The sequence below is a fragment of the Loxodonta africana genome, unplaced genomic scaffold (genome assembly GCF_030014295.1).
Source record: "Loxodonta africana isolate mLoxAfr1 unplaced genomic scaffold, mLoxAfr1.hap2 scaffold_62, whole genome shotgun sequence".
In the NCBI taxonomy this organism is placed as follows: domain Eukaryota; kingdom Metazoa; phylum Chordata; class Mammalia; order Proboscidea; family Elephantidae; genus Loxodonta; species Loxodonta africana.
In genome coordinates this window covers 421,988-433,686 of record NW_026975348.1, presented here as the reverse complement: position 1 = coordinate 433,686, position 11,699 = coordinate 421,988, and the positions used below count along the sequence as shown (strand labels likewise).

The 11,699-nt window shown below is 38.8% G+C and overlaps 1 long non-coding RNA gene across 3 annotated transcripts in view; it reads left to right on the top strand.

Moving 5' to 3' along the window:
* The first annotated feature begins 304 nt into the window (after positions 1-304).
* LOC135229916 (uncharacterized) overlaps positions 305-11,699 on the top strand; it is a 313,351-nt gene continuing 301,956 nt past the window's right edge. For all 3 annotated transcript variants that reach the window (XR_010320583.1, XR_010320582.1, XR_010320584.1), the window contains exon 1: positions 305-1,752. This is a non-coding gene — a long non-coding RNA (uncharacterized LOC135229916). The remainder of the gene's footprint in view (positions 1,753-11,699) is intronic.

Below are 11,699 nucleotides of genomic sequence, written 5' to 3'. Positions count from 1 at the left end.
TGACAGCCACTGAAGCCGGCTTGGGGGCTGGGGGCGTGGTAAAATAAACACAAGTAATTAGCTTTTGCTGAGAGTGCCGTTCTTCTCTTGTTCTGGAGGTGTGAGTAGTCTGTGCAACTTGCTGTCCTTCCCTGAGCTAAACGCCTGTGGAACGCCACTGCCAGCCCCACTGCAGTCGCTCCAGGGAACGGTGCCTGAGGGTTCCTGGCTATTCAGGTCCAGTAACTCCTCTCCACTTCTGAATAGTCTCTCCCTCCCCCTGCCGCTGAGTCCATTTTCTAACTTTACCTTTGGTGTTCAGGGCTCCTAGCTTCTCATAAATATAATCGCTTCACTTGTTTTTTCTGGTCTTTTTTGTAAGAGGGATCACTGGTGGCGTCTCAATACTCAAAACTTCATCATTTCTTCCTTTCACTTTAGCTACTCGACATTCAAGAGCAACGTTCAGAGTCTCTTCCGACATCCGTTTTGGTCTTTTCTTTCTTTCCTGTCTTTTAAAGGATCTCTTGCTTTCTTCATGTGTGATGTCCTTGATGTCATTCCACAACTCGTCTGGTCTTCAGTCGTTAGTGTTCAACACGTAAAATGTGTTCTTGAGGTGGTCTCTAAATACAGGTGAGATATACTCAAGGTCATATTTTGGCCCCTTTTGACTTATTCTAATTTTCTTCAGTTTCAACTTGAACTCCCATATGAGCAATTGACAGTCTGTTTCACAATTGATCCCTGGCCTTGTTCTGACTGATGATATGAGTTTTCCCATCTTCTCTTTCCACAGATGTAGTCAGTTTGATTCCTGTGTATTCCATCTGGTAAAGTCCACGTGTATAGCTGCCGTTTATGTTGGTGAAAAAAAATATTTGCAGTGGATGAGTCACTGGTCTTGCAGAATTCTTTCATGAGATTTCTGGTGTCATTTATTTCATCGATGCTGTATTTTCCAACTACTTTTCCTTCTTTGTTTCCAACTTTAACATTCTAATGACCAGTAATTATCAATGCATCTTGATTGCATGTTTGATCAATTTCAGGCTGCAGAAGTTGTTTAAAATCTTCAATTTCTTTATCTTTGGCATTAGTGGTTGGTGCATCAATTTGAATAGTCGTATAAACTAGTCTTCCTTGTAAGTGTATGGATTTTAGCCTATTAGTGACAACATTGTACTTCAGGCTAGATCTTGAAATGTTCTCTTTGATGATATGTAACGTCATTCTTTTGACTCTAGTGGAATATCCATGTTTGTAAGACTGCTCACAGACTGTTTCACCAGAGAGTTTTCTGGTACCGCAACATCTACCACTAATCTCTGTGATCCCTGTGAATTGGCAAAATAAGAATAGTGCTATAGATTTCTTCCAAATACAGAAAACATAAGTATGAAAATGTTCTTGCTGTTGATTATATTCTTTACCAATCTGTTTGTGTGGGATTTTTGGTACTTCACTTGAAAAATGAGTCCAAGGTACTGTGATGTGATTGTTTACTTTGTGTGGCCTTTCTAGCCATGGTCTTATAACATCCACCCTGGTGCTTGGGCAGGACTGTGTGATAGGGTAATTGTGGCTCACCAAGGGGATTGTTTATTTTCCCTTCAAAGAGAACCAGTTCCAGAGCAAAGAGGAGGATTCAACTCCCATCAAGGAAGAACAGCCAAGAGCCGAGCGTATATTATGGACCTGAGATCCCTGCACTGAGAAGCTCCTAGAAGCAAGAGACTGAGATAGAGAGAGGAAGCTGTAACCCTGAAGATGGTAAGATGCCATGGCAGGAGAGACCGAGCAACAGGGACCTGGCTATAGGAGATGATGGCCCATGGAGAAGGAAAGCTGAGTGCCTTTGGAGAGAGGCCGGCCCAAGGCCAGGCAGAGGCACGCCTATCAGCACAGGAGGGAAGAGGCTGTCCTGATAGAAGAACTGTATTCTGAGTGTCTTTGAGCCTGAGCTATAACTGTTACTTCCCTAATAAACCCCATAATCGTGAATATGGACTATGAGTTCTGTGTGGCCATTGCAATGAGTTATTGAACCCAGCAGAGAAGTAGGGAGTGCTGTGTGAGGGACAGTTGGTGTCAGGGTTAGTGAAGATGGTGGAGAGAGGATAGTTTTTCACCAATGCCTTCAATGCAGCTTCGATTTCTTCCTTTTATACCATCAGTTCTTGATCTTATGCTACCTATTGAAATGGTTGAAAATTATCCAGTTCTACTGCAGTGGCTGTATTAATATCAGACAAATTGTACTTCAGAAAAAGGAGTATTATTGGGAATAAGTAGAGACATAACATAATAAACGTTCAATTCTCCAAAAAGATACAACACTCCTAAATGTGTATGTGTCTAACAACAGGGCTCCAAAATACAAAAACTAATAAATCTGAAAGGGGAAATGGACAAATACGCATTTATAACTGGTATCAGTACTTTTCTATCAATAATTAATAGAGCCCTGCTAGCTGAAGTCCAAAGCATCTGTATGAACCACTCATGGATGTCTATGTGTGTGTATGTGTGTATGTATGTATATAGTATAAAGAGAAGTAATACAGAAATAAACATAGATACATGTTGTAGTCCTTGGGAGGTACAAACGGTTAATGCATTCAGCTGCTAACCAAAATGTTGGAGGTTTGAGTCCACCCAGAGGCACTTTGGAAGAAAGGCTTGGTGATCTACTTTTGAAAAATTAGCCATTGAACTGACACACTTGTGTGTCAGTACTACTCTGACACACATGAGGGGAGGGGTCACCATGAGTCAGATCAGCTTGATAGCAATCGAATGATTTTTTTATGCATTCTGCCAATGTTTGTCTTTTAATTGGTATCTTAGGCTGGGTTCTCTAGAGAAACAAAACCAGTGAGGTGTATATATATATATTTATATATAAATAGCTTTATATCAAGAAAATGGCTCACGAGGCTGTAGAGGCTGGTAAGTCTCAAGTCCATGGGTCAGGCTTGTGGCTTCTCCTGACTCACATAGATGCAGGGACTGCAGAACTCAAGATCTGCAGGTCATACAACAGGTCTGTGGCTCACAGGCTGCAAAGGCTGACAGATCTCAAGATCGGCAGGTAAGCTGGCAGGCCGTGGCTCACAGACTGCGGAGGCTGGTGAATCCCAAAATCGGAAGGTAAGCTGAGAGTTCAAGTCCCAAAATCTTGAGATCAGATGAAGAGGAGCCAGCTGCAGGATTCCGAGTGAGCAAAAACTCAAGAGCCTTGCCAGAAAGTCCACCTATATTGGATGCAGTCCACACCCCCGAGGAAACTCCCTTACATCTGATTGGCTACTCACAGCAGATCCCATCATGGAGGTAATCACATTATATCACATCTCATCATGGAAATGATTGCATAGTTATACGACTGCTAAACTACATCATAACTGCCAAAGCACTGAGAATCATGGTCCAACAAAGTTGACACACAACTTTAATGATCCCAATTGTGAATTTAATCTATTTAAATTTAGAGCGATTAATGATAAGGAAGGACTTATGTCTTCTACTTTGTAGTAGGTCATATACGTATTTTGTTTCTCATTTTCTTCACTACCGTCCACTTTTGTGTTTGACTGATTTTTTTCAAGTGTACAATTTTGATCCTCTCCTTATTTCCTTTCCTTATATTTTTTAACTTCTTAGTGGTGATCATGAGGATTACAATTAATATCTTATGTTTATAACAATCTTCTTTTAATTAATACAAATTTAGCTTCAACAGTATACAACATTCTGCTTTTATTCATCTCAGTTACCTCCCCTACTTACGTTGCTGTTACAAAAATTGCATCTTTATACATTGTGTGTCCATTAAGAGAGATGTATAAGTATTTTTATGCATTTGTGCTTTAAATCATATATGAGAAAAAGAGAGGCGTGATATAAAAATATTACTGACTTTGTTTTATCTAAGTAGTTACCTTTACAGAGTCTTCGTTTCTTTTTATGGCTTCAAGTTACTGTCTAGTGTCCTTCCGTGCCAGCCAGGATGATTCCCTGTAGCATTTCTCATAAGGCAGTTCTGCTGCTAACATACTCCCTCAGGTTTTGTGTATCTGGGCATGTCTTAATTTCACCTTCATTTTTGAAAGATAGTTTTGCTAGATATTGACATCTTGGTTCATAGTTTTGTTTCTGTATTTTTTTTCCAGTACCTTAAATACATCATTCGACTATTTTCTTGTCTCAATGGTTTCTGATGAAAAATCAACAGTTAAACTTGTTGAGACTCTCTTGTACATTAAAAAAAAAATTTTTTTGTACATTAGGGGTCACTTATCTGTCGCTGCTTTCAAGTTTCTATCTTCGTCTTTTGACATTTTGATTATGTCTGTCTGTGGATATCTATGTATTTACTGTCCTTTGAGTTTATTGAGCTTCTTGGATATCTAGGTGACATTTGGGAAACTTCCAGTCATTACATTTTTAAATATTCTTTCTGTCCTTTCATCTTTCTTTCCTTTCTGGGACTCCTTAATGAGTATGTTGGTATGCTTGATGTTGTCCCGCAGGTCCCTTAGGCTCTGTTCATTTTCTTCATTCTTTTTCCTTTATGCTCCTCAGTTAGAACAATTTCAGTTGTGCTTTTTCAAGTTTACATTTTCCTGCTTTCTTGCTCAAATCTGCTGTTGAGCTCCTCTAATGAAAATTTTATTTCAGCTATTCTACTTTTCAGCTCTATAATTTCTATTTGGTTCTTTTGTATAATATTTCTTTATTAATGTTTTCTACTTGTTCATACATTCTTCTCTTGGTTTCCTTTTTTTGTGTGTGTGTCTATGGTTTGTTTAGCTCTTTGAGGAAATTTAAGACAATTGGTTTAAAATCTTTGTCTAGTAATCCCAATATCTGTGTTTCCTTAGGGATGCTTTCTGTTCATTTCTCTTCTTTCTTTCTTCTTAACAAATGAACCATCCTTTTCTTTTTTCTTTTTATGACTTAGAATAGTGTGTTGCAAACTGGATATCTTAAATATTATAATGTAACTCTGGAAATCAGATTCCCTCCTGTCATTAGGGTTTGCTTTTTTTTTTTTTTTTAATTGTTGAGGGCCAGTCATCCATTTGCTTAGTGATGTTTCCAAACTATTTCTGCAGAGATTGTATGTCTTCTCATGTGTGGACACTGAAGTTCTGTTCTGTTATCTCAGCAGTCAGTTCATGACCTGACAGTGCTTTCTTTAAATGCTTGTAGCCAAAAAGAAAAAGTAACATTATCCCAGTCTTTGCAGATTGGCTCTGAACTGGCGCGTTCTTTCAATGCTAAGCAAGAGTGCCTAAAACTCTGCCCTAGCCTTCACTTCCTGCCCCCATGGAGCCCAAAGATCAGCCAGAGGTGCAAGCCTAAAGCTTTGTCAGGATCTTTATGAGCATATCTTCATCCTTAGGCAAGAACATTGCACTTCAGATTCCTCAGTATATATGGTAGCCCTTCAAAGCCCTTAAACCACCAACCATTGTCCTCTCAGCCCTTTTTCCAAGCTTTTGGATGTCTCTGCTGTTTTCTCTGTCCTTCATCCTTTGACCCTGGAGGTAGGACCAATTCTTTTTAGCTTCGTACTTCTGAGTTTCCATCACATTATACATTTTTTCTTGTGTGCTGTTGAGTCAATTCTGACTCATAGTGAATATAGGATGGAGTAGAACTTCTCCAAAGGTTTCTAAGGCTGTAATCTTTATGGAAGGGAACGGTCATATCTTTCTCCTGTGGAGTAGTTGGTGGATCAAATCAAAAGGTTTAACAGCTGAGTGCTTAACCACTGCACTACTGGGGCTCCTTTTGACATCATGCATCATAATAGATTTTTAACACACCCCTCAGAAACATAGAAGTCCATAAATTATCAAGGATACAGAAGATTTAACATGTAAAAAAATACCAAATTGATATATGTGTATGTGTGTGTATTATCTAACCATGAAAGAATATACATTCATCTCATGCACATACATAGTGTGTATAAAAATTAACTGTATACTGTGTTATAAAGCAAGTCTCAACAAATTTCAAGAGTCTGCAATAATATAGAGGATATAAGTACAGCATAATTAAAAAAAAAACCATCTTAGAAAATGAAAATACAAAATCTCCATTTTTTTTTTATGTAAGTACACCATAATTAAAAAAAAAAAAAAAACCATCTTAGAAAATGAAAATACAAAATCTCCATGTGCTCGGATATTTTAAAATACTATGAGTCAAAAAAGACATCATAATGAAAATTAGAATACATTTTGAAGTGAACAATTATGAACATAGTGCATATAAAAATTTGTGCAGTACAGACAATATAATATAGGAAACTTATAGCCTTAAAAATATAATTGGAAAGAACAAATCTTGAAAAATAAGTGAGTTAAACATCCATTCAAAATGTTGGGAAAAAACCAGAAACGAACATTCATAGGAATTTTTGTTTCTGTTAATGATTGAATACATGCAACAGACGATCAACAAAGACTAAAGTTGATTCTTAGAAAATGCTAGTAAAATTGACAAACTTTAGGCAAGATTGATCAAGTGAAAAAGAATGAAGATATAAAAAACGAATATCAGGAATTAGAAAGAAAATGACTACAGATCTTGTACAACATAAAGATAATGTGAGAATGTTATGGACCGTATTAGCCAATAAATTTGCAAATTTAGGTAAAGTAGGCAAACGTATCATACCATGTAAGTTAATAACAACGATTCAAGAAGAAACAGGAAGCAAAAGTAATTCCACAACTGTTAATAGAATTGAATTAGAGCTCAAACTATTCTCAAAAAGAAAACTTCATATCAGATGGCTTTTCCTGCAAATTCTGCCAAATATTCAAGAAATATTTCACAAATTCTTCAATATAAAATGAAATATATACCCAAACTCATTTTATAAAGCTTGTAGAATGAATATTGATACCAAAACCTGACAAGAGAAGCAGAAGATGGGAAAATTACAGGCCAATGTCACTGATGAACATAGATGCAAAATATAAAAATAAATAGGCAAAACAAATCCAGCAATACTCTAAAGAAGAATATATTATGACCAAGTTGGGTCTATCCCAAGAATTCAAGGTTAGTTTAACATTCGAAAATGAATCAGTATAATTTGCCATATGTACAGGAAAAATAAATGTGATTATATTAATAGGTGTAATAAAATAAGTATTTGATAACCTTCAGCATCCACTCATGTTTTTTAAAAGAACGTCTAGCATGCCATGAGACCAGAAGAACCAGAAGGTTCCCGGCTGCTGTCGCTGAACATTTTGATCAAAGAGTCCATAGAAAAGCCCTGATCAAAAGGGGGAAAATGCAGAACAGAATTTCAAATGAACCCTAGACTTTTTGGAGCCACTGAGGGTGAATGAACTCCTGAAACTATTGCCGTGAGATAATCTTTAAACATTACACCAAAAGCATTCCCTTGAATCATCTTAAAACCGAAGTATGAAAAAGAAAAAACCAAACTGTTGCTGTTGATTCCAACTCAGAGACTCTGTAAGACAGAATAGCACTGCCCCATAGAGTTTCCAAGCTGCAGGTGGTGGATTCAAACTGCTCTTCTTTTGCTTGGCTACCGTATCACTTAACCACTGTGCCATGAGGGCTCCAGAACATTAGCTTACTTAACTAATAAAAATGGTCTACCTTGAGCATATGCTCTTTTAAGAACTGTCTACATGGCATCAGATTGACAACAGCTACTGAAAAGATTAGATAGGAACCTTAAGGAGCAGTGGGTTTATGTTAATGACAGAGGAACAACTCAGAAAAGGAGGGTAAGAATGGTTGCACAACTTCAAGAATGTAGCCAGTGTTATTAAATTGTACAGGTAGAAACTGTTGAGTTGGTGTATTTTTTGCTGCATATATTCTCAACCAGAAAAAATACAGGTAATAATTAACAAAAAATGTCAAGGAGAGCTAAATATTTTGAAAATAAGACAGAGTTGCATGTGAGGGAATGAGTGGGGTGAGCTGTTTTAGATTAATAGTAAAGGCTTCTGGGAGCAGGATATTTGAGGAGATAACTGACCTATATCAAAGGAGAGAATAGCTGTATGAAGTTCTGAAGGGAGGGATATTGCCAATAAAGGAAAGAGTTGTTTCTGAGGCCCTTAAATAACCAAGTGTTTTGGCACGTTTGAGGAAGCTCAGGAAAGAAGTCATGGCTAGTGTGGAGTGAACCGAGGGAAGACTGTTAGGAAATGAGGTTAGTATGGTGAGCAAGCCCCGCATCATGAAAGACCATGGGAAGGATTTGGGAATTTTTCCTAATTGCCATGAGAAGCCACTGAAATGATGCTGTTATGTAGATTGTAAGAGGGAAGATCGGTGCATAGAGTCCAGTTTTAACCAAGAGATGATGGTGGATGTAAGGTGGAGGTAGTGAGAAGTGGATAGAGTCAGGATTTATGTTAAGGTAGTGCCAAGAGTCCAGAATATGTCAATGGATTGGATGCAAGATTTGAATAAAGGAGAGAAATCAAGGATGATTTCTAGGTTTTTGTCCTGAACGACCCAGAGGATAGTGAGAACATTTGCTGAGATAAGGAAGACTAGGAGGTAGATAAGACACTTGGACGAAGAAATTTGTTTGAACCACATTAAGTTTGAGATGCCTAGTAGACATTCAAGGGGAGATGTGAGGTCAGCCATTGGTGAAGGAACAGGGCACAGTATGTAAATGAGGGTATCCTAGGGCGCAGGTGGAATTGACTGCCATGAATTGGCTCAGATAACCTAGACAGTGAGAAGTGATGAGTGACGTTACTTAAACAGGGCATGGAAATCAATGAAAAAGGTGTGGGAATGGCAGGGAAGCTAAGGTAGAGAAGTTTCTCTCTCCCTAAACCTGATTAGCTGGATTTGAAGACATCATAAGTTCCTGTATGAGAAATATCCAGCAAATTACCAGTTGATTTAATAAATTGATAACAAAGTCCACCTTTCAGCCAAAGATTGAAAAGCAAACAAACCAATTGCCATCCAGTGAATTCTAACTCTTAGCAACCCTATAGGACTGAGTAGAACTACCCCATACGGTTTCTAAGGAGCAGCTGATGAATTCAAACTGCAGACCTTTTGGTTAGCAGCTTAGCTCTTACCCACTGGACCACCAGGACTCAGACCAAGAATAACACATGTGAGGAACTTACTCCTTAGTTCAATCAAGTATGTAGAAATTGAAATTTGTAATTTTGGAGATTCCCCTCTTTTTTTTTCGAAATGGGGGGCATTGAGATGGAGGATTTTCCTATGCCCACCATCCTAAGGGATTTAATTAACCCATAGTTGAGACATTGTAAACATTTGAAGAAATTATTACCTTTGAGAAATTTGAGGGTGAGTAGGCATATCACCTGGCACCTCTTAAACTCCTTTTAAAAACCTGACTTGAAGACTCACCTGCCTTTTTGAATAAGTGCCAGCTTGAATAGGCAGGGTTCAGGGAATTGCCAACCAAAGGTATGGTTTCTCCAGAGGCCTCCAAGGGGTGTAAAAGAAGAGCGGAGCCAGACCCCGTGCTTGGGACACACCCTTGGTATGAAATATTTGAGTGTGTGTGTGGTGAGGGAGCACTGGGTGTGGGAGAGTGGGGTGGGTGGGTAATAGGGAAATGCCTGTTTTTTTTTAAGAAACAGTTTTTTACTTTTTTTTTTTTAATTACAATGAACAGTTCAGGGGAGACACATTCCTTATGTGCAGGGGCTAGTGGAAGTGCTGACAGCTGAGAATGTAGCCTGCTCCCCAAGTGCCAGTTGGCATTTTGGAGAGAAAACTTGATGTTTGGAGCACTGACTGGCCCTGCCTTTTCTAAATAATTAAGGGTGGTGGGGTGGTGGTAAGAGAAAGAGGATGGTCTATGAACACTGACCCTGGAAAATTAACCCGAGTGTGTGGGTTGTGGATAACAGGAAAAGAACATCACCCGCAAATGGCAGCAGTGCCTTTATTTATTTATTTATGCTTCTTTTTAGTTCTGAGTTGTTTTTAAGCCACAAATTAATGGGGCCACCATGAATTTTCAGAGAATGAGTTTTACAAAAATCTAAGTGTTTTAAATATTGCAAGGATTTACTTATATATGCTGTATATGAGAAAAGTCCTTCCAGTTATAGGGAGGAGAAAGAAAGTATATTCAGGAATTAAATTTTCACAGTTCTCTGAATTCTTATATTTCTCCTGTTGTCCATTTTTCTTTTTTTGTCCTTCATCCACCCCTTCCACCTTGACCCACTGTCTTCATCATCTAGTGCTGCCGTAACAGAAATACCATGAGTGGATGGCTTTAACCAAGAGAAATTTTATACCTCACATTGAAGTAGGCTAATAGTCCACATTCAAGGCATCAGCTCTAAGGGAAAGCTTTCTCTCTCTTTCGGCTCTGGAAGAAGGTCCTTGTCCTTAGCCTTCCCATGGTCAAGGAGCTTCTCAGGTGCAGGGACCTTGGGTCCAGAGGACATGCTCTGCTCCTGGTGCTGCTTTCTTGATAGTCTGAGGCCCCCAACTCTCTGCTTGCTTCCCTTTCGTTTTATCTCTGGAGAGATAAAAGGTGGTGCAGGCCACACCCCAGGGAAAGGTGACCTGAGTGAGGGTGGTGTTACAATCCCACCCTAATCCTCTTAAAGTAAAATTACAATCACAAAATGGAGGACAACTACACAATAGTGGGAATCATGGCCTAACCAAGTTGAGACACACATTTTTTAGGGTCATAATTCAATCCATGACACCCACCAAACCAAACTTGTCACCATCAGAGTTGATTCCAACTCATAGAGACCCTAGTTGATTCGAACTCATAGAGACCCTATAGCATAGAATAGAACTATTCCATAGAGTTTCCAAGGACTAGTTGGTGGATTCGAACTGCTGACCTTTTGGTTAGCAGCTGAGCTCTTAACCACTATGCCACCAGAGCTCCTCTTGATCCACAGTCCACCCTAATTCACCACTGTGTTAGAAACTAAGGTTTTGCTACTCTGAAATAAGAACCTTTTACTATACTTTTGTGTTAGTGGTTGCTTTTGGTACGTCTTTAAGCACTGAACAGTTACCTCATACCCGTTAAAAACCCATTGCCACTGCGTCTATTCCAACTCATAGTGGCCCTATAGGGCAGAGCAGAACTGTGCCATAGACTTTCCAAGGAGCGCCTTGTGGATTTGAACTGATGACCTTTTGGTTAGCAGCCGTAGCTCTTAAACAGTACACCACCAGCGTGGGAGGGGTTTAATTGATAACATGATGTCTGGGCTCCAAGGGAGATGGAATGGATGTGCAGGAGAAGGGCATGCAGAGTCTGCCTGTATAGTCCCCAGAACTCTGTTCAAGATCATAACACACCTCAGTAATCACTTGAATCTAAACATACAACTTTAACAGTTGATGTAAATGACTTTACACATGAATTTTGGAACTCAACTCTTTCTCAATGGAAGTTCCTTCAACCTAGCCGTTTGTTTGTATTCCCTTAATAATTATGAAAGCTAACAATTATTGTGTTCATTCTGTGTGTAAGGCCTTTTTCTAAGTGCCTTGTGTGTTTTATTTAACCTGCGTAAGAACCTTTTGCGTAAGACCCATTTTAGAAATGGGAAACTGAGGCAGTGAGAGGTAAAGTAACGTGCCCAGATCACCCAGCTGATAAACTGAGTTAGGATTTAAACCCAGGCAGTTTGTTTCAGAATTTGCTTATGTAA